This window comes from Nicotiana attenuata, unplaced genomic scaffold (assembly GCF_001879085.1).
Source record: "Nicotiana attenuata strain UT unplaced genomic scaffold, NIATTr2, whole genome shotgun sequence".
Lineage (NCBI taxonomy): Eukaryota > Viridiplantae > Streptophyta > Magnoliopsida > Solanales > Solanaceae > Nicotiana > Nicotiana attenuata.
Window position 1 is genome coordinate 60,516 of NW_017673633.1, and position 8,969 is coordinate 69,484.

Here is an 8,969-nt window from a genome sequence, read left to right on the forward strand (position 1 = left end):
TGAAAACCGAAGTTCTGCCCTTGTTCCTGGCGCCTCTGTTGTCTTCCTACTGTCCTCGGCGCGATGACTGATCGCTATTGCCCTTGGAATCCTCAAAGAGTCCAAAGAAATGCAGGCTGCCTGGAGTTTTTGGTGCCACTGGTTGAGAACTGAGTGTCGTTACCTGTGTGGGTCGTGGTTGCCGGAGACTGGTCTATGGTGTTTGGGTGTTTGCCAGAAGACCGGATCTAGAAAAAGGGGGAGAAGAAACAGAGAGAGAGAGAGAGAGAAAGAGAGATCGCAGAAGGGGGGAGAAAGCAAGAAAAGAGAGAGAGACTTACCTGGGCTGCTCTACGCCGACGATGGATCTGGACGGGAAATGGAAGGGAAGCGTGGAAAGTGAACGTTGAGAGAAGGGGAGGAGAGGTATTTCTCATATGCACAATTACATTATTTACATAAAAAATGACTTTTTATATTTTTATAATGTTAAGTAATTATTTTAAATCATTTTCATCCACAAGTGGTATTTTTGATATTTATTAATCACTTTTATAAATTATTTATTTATTAAATGTTGGGTATTTAAAAAATAGCCTTAAATTACTCCTATTTCCGGACCTAAAACTACCCAATACACAAACCCAACACCTTTACACCAGCCGAATAGTGCCTGAGCCCAAACCAAACAACTCCTTATTAAAACCCGGTCGGTGCCCGTTTTCATACGACCCGCCCCATTTACCTGTAATCCCAGCCGTTGATCTCTCAAGATCAACGGCTCCCATTCACCCCACCTCTTTAAACCTAATGAGACCCCTAACCCTAATCACTTAACACCCCTCGCCGTCCCGGAACACTCTCGTCTCTCATCTCTCAAAACCATAGCGCCGTCACTCAAATCTCTCCGATTCCAACCCCAAAAATAGAATCAATCCATGATTTCTTACCTTATTTGGCCCCTTCTCCTTACTGGCTACCCGTTTTTGGTATTACATAATGGCTTGCCTAGAATGACAAGCACATCTGGCAAAAATCGAACCAAATCTGGTTCAAAATGTTTAACCTGTTGCTTATTCCGTCTGTGTTCATCATTTTTTGATCTTTGAAAGTTCGAATCTTTGCGTATCTCTCACTGATTCGACTTAACCCTAAGGCTAGGGTTTAAGATCTTCTTTAATTGAACCAAATCTGGTTCGATTTTATGTTTCTTCTAAATAACCCCCTGTCTATGTTCATTCTATTAAAATATATGACTCTTTGCCTTTATTTTTTACCGATTTTATGGCTTACCTAAAATAAAGGGTTTCAGATCTTTGATTGAACCAAATCTAGTTTGATTCTGGTTTTCTTTTTGAATAATTTTTTTGTCTACATTCATTGCATGCATTGTGTGATTCATTGCCTTATTTTTCTGCCGATTTTGTGAAGGTTTACCTAAAACTAGGATTTAAGACTTTTACTCTTTCCTTCTTGCATGGTACTGATATTTTCCTTATTTCGTTCAATCTACCATGTTTCCTTTATTCCTTTACCTTATTCTGCCTTGAAACTGATTATTAATTGATTCCATATGATGTTTTCCTTATTCTAAATGTTACTCTCCTGATTACACGCTATTATGCTCTGTTAACTTACCAAACTCTATCTAACTGATTCTGTGATTAATTTCTTTTCTTATTTGTGTATATTTGATTTCTTACCTTATTTGTTTGCCTAATTGAGTACTATTTAAACCCTTTCCCCTCTCCCCTTTGAACAAGACTCGAACTCTATAGACTCCCACTAAAATTTAAAGTTTCTGGTTCTATACTCTCTCTGTTCTCTCGCTTAATAGTGGTCTTGGCCGGCTGAAAGCCAAGGCCAAACATTCTGGACTCTCAACTTCGTGGTATTATTCTGGTTTTTCCCGCTTAACTGGTTAGTGACTATCCTTTGTCATACCATTTTTATGTGTTCCTGATCTGTGTTTATAATCCAGCTTGTCTAAGATCCCTCTCTAAGCATGATTCTACCTGTCTACATGCTTTTCTTTTAATCCTATAGTTAGCACTGCTAATTTAGATTAGTTGTTTTGAATAATATGAATCCTCTTAAAAAACTAGCTTAATATTTAACTTGTCCATGCACACTGTTTGCTAATCCTGCACTTGTTCTGAACTTTGCATTTTTTTAGGGTACTATCAATATTTAATTAGTTAATTTATCCTAACTTTTTATAGATTAGTTACTTGATTCATATGCCCTGTCAACTTGTTGCTAACATGTCTAGTATCCCTCTGAATTCATATGATAACCTGATTGTTTTGCCTAATTGCTTCTGTGATTAACAAGGTTGTCCTAAATGCTAGTATTGAATATCTAGCTTAACTAGACTGTTAACCAGACTTCAACTCATTTGAACTATGTGTTTGAGCATGAACCTTGCTTGTTTTCTGGGTGCAATTCTGTCTACAAGTTCCATGTCTTAAACTTTGTTTTCTTTTGAAATCAAAATTGTTTAAATCTGTCTCTCTTTATATACTGTTGCTCTTTTAAAAATTTCCACTCTTAGTCCCTTAGGTTCTATCCTCAACCACCCCAGTGTGAGCACTGCTTAGGGTCCATGTGAGACTCATGTGAACTCTGACGCACTGGGAACTGGTTCCTAATCTCTTTTAAAATATTTCTGAGTGTGTGTTCTGGTGTGAGCATTGCCCTGGGTCCCTGAGGCCCTTGGTAACTTTGACACATTGGAAACCTGGTTCTACATGTGTTATGGGTGAGACATTCGTATTTATGTTGTACCTATGAATTGAGCCTCGAAGTTGACTGGTTTGAAGGCCTGGTTCCCAGGTTCATTTGAGCCTGATGAAGGCTCCCTATAGTGTATTTTATTACTATTATGTAATTCATTCATTATTTGGTCTGTAATAACTCTATAATAAACAGATTCTGGGGTATTTAGTAAAATCGGGGGGATTTCTTATTTTCTTTTGTGAAACTGAGTAGAAATCCTGTCTATAGGGATTCATCCGTGCTATTAATTCTGCTCATTCATCAAAACTGTTAAGTTCTGCAATGTGTTTTTTTAGAAATCCTGCCTATAGGACTTTCGTTGATGATGTTGTTTCTGAGTTCTATATTTGTATATTAGCAAGCCTGCCTATAGGATTATATTTTCATATTAGAAATCCTGCCTATAGGTTGCATTAATTTGTCCAATAAATATGTGTTAGCAATCATGCCTATAGGACCCCAATGCTTGATTCAATTGTTTGCTGGTAATGTGTACAATTTCTGCCCTTATGCTGCTTGATAGATATCATGCCTATAGGATTTAAATCAATTCAGTAATAGGCATCATGCCTATAGGATTAAAATCAGTTTCAAACCTAGAGATTATGCCTATAGGATTTAAGTCGGGTCAGTAATTAGAAAGCATGCCTATAGGATTAAAGGGAAATACAAGACTATGAAACATGTCTATGAAGCTAAAATCAGTATGCATCTAGAAATCATGCTCATAGGGTCAAAACCATTTTGACATTAGATATCATGCCTACAAGATTTTACTAATTGGTTTTGAATACAATAGCCACTATCAATCACTTAGACAATATGCCTATAGGACTTAATAATAATTCTGGATGCTGTAAGCGTGATGCATTACTGTTTGAAGTACCCAGACGATATTCATTAAAACCAGTAGGCAAACAGTAGGTCCTAACACTTAATGAAATTGTTTCTGTGCATCTGTCTTCTCACATAGATATCCTGCCTATAGGATTGTCAATTAATTGCGTGCATTTGTTGTTTATGTGCGGAGGTTAACATGAGCCCATATTTGCTATGTATTTGCAAGTCCTAACATGTTTTGCTTGTCGCCTAGTCTTTTACATTTTGAGCAACCTAGGCTTAGTCTATAACCATCCCAAATAGAGGTCCTAATACCTCCAGAGCCATAGTCAAGGGACGGGTAGTGCACGCATAGGAATCGAACTAGAATTAATTAGAGCGCTTTAGCTAACAACTTAGAGATAGTAATCGCGTAGCAGGAGATGATAGTCTGTGCCCGCTAAATAATATGAGTAACACCCCGACTCGAGGGAGTTACGAAGTATTATATATGTTGCACGGGGTGATCCTTTAGGTTAAAAAATTTAGGACCCCCAATCCCTATTAAATATTCCTCTCGCTTCTTTATTAGACTAATTCATAATTAAGTTCAGCCGGGATCCACCGTTGTGGACCTCGAGGGGTGCCTCACACCTTCCCCTCAAGGTAATTTCGAGCCCTTACCCGATCTTTGGTGATGCAAACTGGTATAATATGAGTTATCTGCTCTAGGTGCCCTAACGCACCTTAATCCGTTAGGTGGCGACTCTAACCAATTCTTTTCCCAACTCTCTCAAAGGAGTCATCAAAATGTCGAAAGCCGATTTCGCGAGAAAAGGGGGCGCGACAGCATGGCGACTCCACTGGGGATATCCTTAGGCTCTTACCATTATGAACTTGGCTTACATGAATTAGTCTTTTGTTACATCCCGTACCATAGCATAGGAATGTGCCGTAGTAAATCCACATAAGTTCGAAGGGATTATGTCTATTAGGATGTTATAGAGAGTTTAAGATATTATTATTATGAGACCATGTAAGTTTACAACCTTGATACCGTTAGATATTATGTTAGTGTGGTATTTTCTTTTAAGTAAAGTATTTTAGTAAAAGTTTTATAAGTATAATTTCGGATATTTACCATTATTACTATTTTCGGATATGATAAATTATACACCTAATATGAGAAAAGTTTATAAATGAAATTTTCCTTATTGTAAAAATAAAAGTTAAATCTTACTATCTATCTATATATTACTTTTTGAAGTTTGAGGACCACAGTGGCTTGAAATCATTTTTATGCTTATCATACTTTGTAGTAGAAAATCTGTTCACTCTATAAAGTGAAATTTGAAGAGCTCTTTCGAAGCTAATAATTTCAGAGACAACATACACACACATAAAAAAAACATATATATAGTATAGATCCAGAAGAGGCGTAATTTTTCTGAAAGTTATAGGATGCCTTCTCTTTTTTTTATTGGCACTCTTTTTTTTGGAAGCCATTATGAATTAAACGGCTGAAGTGCTGCTGCCATCCTCAATGCTTCCAACTTCTTGGTAGGAAAATCTTCAAATCTTGCTAGCACCTGTATCAAGATTACTGTAAGCCAACACCATGAAGTGGAGCTGAAATATTTGAATAGTTATTTTGAAGTGCTTGAGGTGTTTTTAAAGTTTGAAGAACGTTCTTTTAATATAATAGAACCAACAGACACATTGAACCAAATTTGCATGTCCAATCATCCCTGAAACTCTTATGAAGGCGGCACTCTTACATTATGTTATCTGAGATACTGTTCTAAATGCGGATAGTATGAGGAAAAGGAAATGCATCGTAGTATGCTGGGTTGGTGAAAGGCATGAGAATGATATGGACCATCTGTTGCAAGATTGAGGAGATTGTTCACATGTACAAGTAGGAAATTGGCATTAAAGGTATGTTAAGGCTATCCCTTCCTTCTTTTTGGCATGATCTATACGACACAAGCGAAACGAGCAAATGCACAACTTCCTAAATTACTCTATTCATAGAAGTGCTAGAGATGTGTATATTCTTATTTTCCCATGTGTCATATTATTCTATCATCTGTTCATAGGTCTCAAAAATAGGTAAGTTGGTAAAGTTAATTTAATGATATAAATCATAGGCATAATGGTCTTATGACGTACCGAGAGATTTTATTAACGTATTTCATATGCATTCCATGCATTTATACATGCACATTGACCCATGACCGGATGACGTTATATATATATATATATATATATATATATATATGGGAAAGATTATGGCGTTATATACGCACCACCATCTGATCAGCTGGTATACGTTGATGATTTGCCCACAGTGGCTGAGATGATATGATGGGATACCCTGAGAGTCTTAATGATGTTATGTACGTACAGACCTATGCATTACATGACATTTATACGCATATGCATGGTTTTATGAATATTTCATGATTTACCAAGTTATCCAGACTTATAGGTTGAGTCCTTTACTCCATGTTTCTTCCATGTCCTTAATTAAATGTTGACTTACTCTTATGTTTCAGTTCCCCCTTATATACTCGGTACATTATTCGTACTAACGTCCTTTTGTTGGGGACGCTGCATTCATGTCTACAGGTATAGTCAATCAGTTTGACGAGCCCTCATAGTAGACGAGGTTAGCATTCAGCGAAGGATCGGTAAGACTCCACCTCATTTGGTGTGCAACCGTGTCTATAAGTCATCGTGTCAGAGTTTTGCTACGGACTTATGGGTAGGCCGGTACCCTGTCCTATTTTATGTCAAATAATCTTAGAGGCTTTGTAGACACAGGTTTATTATGTACAGTATGTCAGAGGCCTTGACGGCCCATATGTATTCATGTTTTATGAACGATGGTTCTGTGATATAACATTTTCCTACTTACAATTATACATTACGAGTTGTGGCCATGTTGGCCCATGATAGTTACAAAAGAAATGAATGAGTTACAGAGTGGTTCGCTCGGGCCAGTGCGGCACCGGGTGCCAGCCACGCCTCCCAAGGTTGGGGCGTGACATCTTTCCCGATAAGCGTATGTTTGTTATTTTGCTTTTATTTGCCACATGCACATCCTTTTCCCTATTTTCCCTTTATATGAACTCACATGCAATACTTCGTGTGTTTTCCCTTATTTCCTAATCATGTTCCCGACTTTCAGTTTTGCTATATCATGTCTCTCCCCAATCTTTACCCCCTTTATTTGCTATATTAATTCCTTCATTTCACCATCTAACTTCTTCCCTTTTTTTCTTTTCTTTTATGTCTTTACGTTCATTCAATACTGCATTTATTTTCAAAACATATGAAGATACTTGACAATGTGTTATTTCTGGCATAATGCATGCTCAACATCATATTCCACTCGTGCGTACTAATACTATAGCGACACTTGATGAGTGTCTGCGCTCTTCCTAAAATCACCCTTTAAATTTGGAAAAGGCTTATTTGCGGTAAAACTAGTCGATCGACGGTGCAGTCGACGGTTCCATGCCTTTCCCTCTCAAGTTGTCCACTTGAGGGTACCAATCTAGACTTCTATAGAAACCTTACTCTGATAATGACTGTACATGCATCATGATCAAACGTAGCCTGGGTTAATATACTGTCCGCATAATAACCCTCTAAGAAAAACCTTGTCCAAAGTCCACCGGGTTTTCCATAATCCCAACGGGCGCAACCACGATGCGTGCATTATTTGGAGAGATAAATGCCGACATGCTAATCGTTAATGTGTAAGTAGTTGAATCCGGAGGGGGGGCAAGGGTCTAACTCTGTTTATTTTGCAGAAAATGAGTCACGAAGTCCCCAGGTTCGGCATGGTCCGAAGTATACCACCGCTATTGTTGGATTGGTGGGAAAAGCTTTCACCTAGCGACAAAAATCACGTGAAAGGGGTTCTTGGAAATTTACCCTCCTTATTGGACATCCAACCAAACAACATGCTGATCGAGGCTGCTACTATGTTCTAGGACGGAGAAAGGGCTGTATCCCGTTTTGGCAATATAAAAATGACTCCTCTTTTGGAGGAAATAGGAGGATTCGCTGGATTACCATGGGATAGTCCCGGTTTACTAGTATCGGGAAACCACACTACCAGGGGGTTTCAAAAGATGATGGGTCTGATAAAGAATGATGACTTGGAGTGCCTGAAGAAGTCCTACATACCCTTCGACTTCCTCTATGAACGATACGGACACAGCAAATATTACCGTATCTTTCATGATGAATTCTCCATTACCTCCCTGGGTTGGACTCATCGTAGGGTTTTTTTATTAATCGTCTGCTTTCTGGGTATTATAGTGTTTCCAAGCCAATGGGACGGAATTCACACCAGGTTGGCCATGGTAATCAAAGATTTAACGGAAGGAATTGCGGGACAAACACACACTATTGTTCCGATGATTGTCGCAAAAATATACCGGGCTCTGGATCGTTGCAAGAAAGGGTTCAAACATTTTGATGGTTGTAACTTGCTGCTGCAGATTTGGTTGTTAGAACATCTTCAGAGGGCCCAATACCGCCAAGAGTTTCCACGGAGACCATGGAATGATCACATAGCTTTCCACCATCCGGAAAGAATGACCTTTATCCCAGACAGGTTTGCACAGCCAGAGAATACTACAGAATGGGCACAGTTTTTCAGCAATTTGACCGAGGACAAGGTTCACTGGATGTTCGAATGGTTCCCTGCTAATGAATTCATCATCAGATCCAGGGATGTTTAGCATTTGGTGTTGATTGGGTTAAGGGGAATACATCCCTATGTTCCTATCAGGGTCATGAGACAAGCTGGTAGAAAACAAGTCATACCACGATCTCCAAAATGAGTCATTACAGAGCCGATTTTTAGGGCGATGCCATTCCATACAAATGTGAGGCCCATCACATGTGGCATTTGAAGATTATCGTGGAAAAGGATACCATCGAGCCAGATCGATATCATACAGGTCATGTGTACTTCTACCCATCATGGTTAGAAGATAACATAGCAGGAATAGTCGAGCCAGGGATTTGTCAAGGAAACAGGGTCATAGATGAAGCTGCTGAAGCACAAGTGAAGTACGAGAGTCTACGCAAAAGAGTCCTTGAATCCGAAGCCAGGCATTTGGAACAACACAAGTTCGACATGGAATCAATTAACGAGTGGAAGGAAATGGCTACAAGATCGACAGAAAGGCTGGAATATTTGGAGCAGGGTCTAATGGAACTGGAAGGAAAGATGAGGAAAAGGGTCGTAGACTGTCAGAATGCAGAGGGCAATGAGGGAAGACACCTAGCAAGGGCGTACTTGCTGTTGGACATGCACGACTTGGGAATCTGATCGACGGAGCCAAGAAGGTCAAATATGGAGAAGGTCC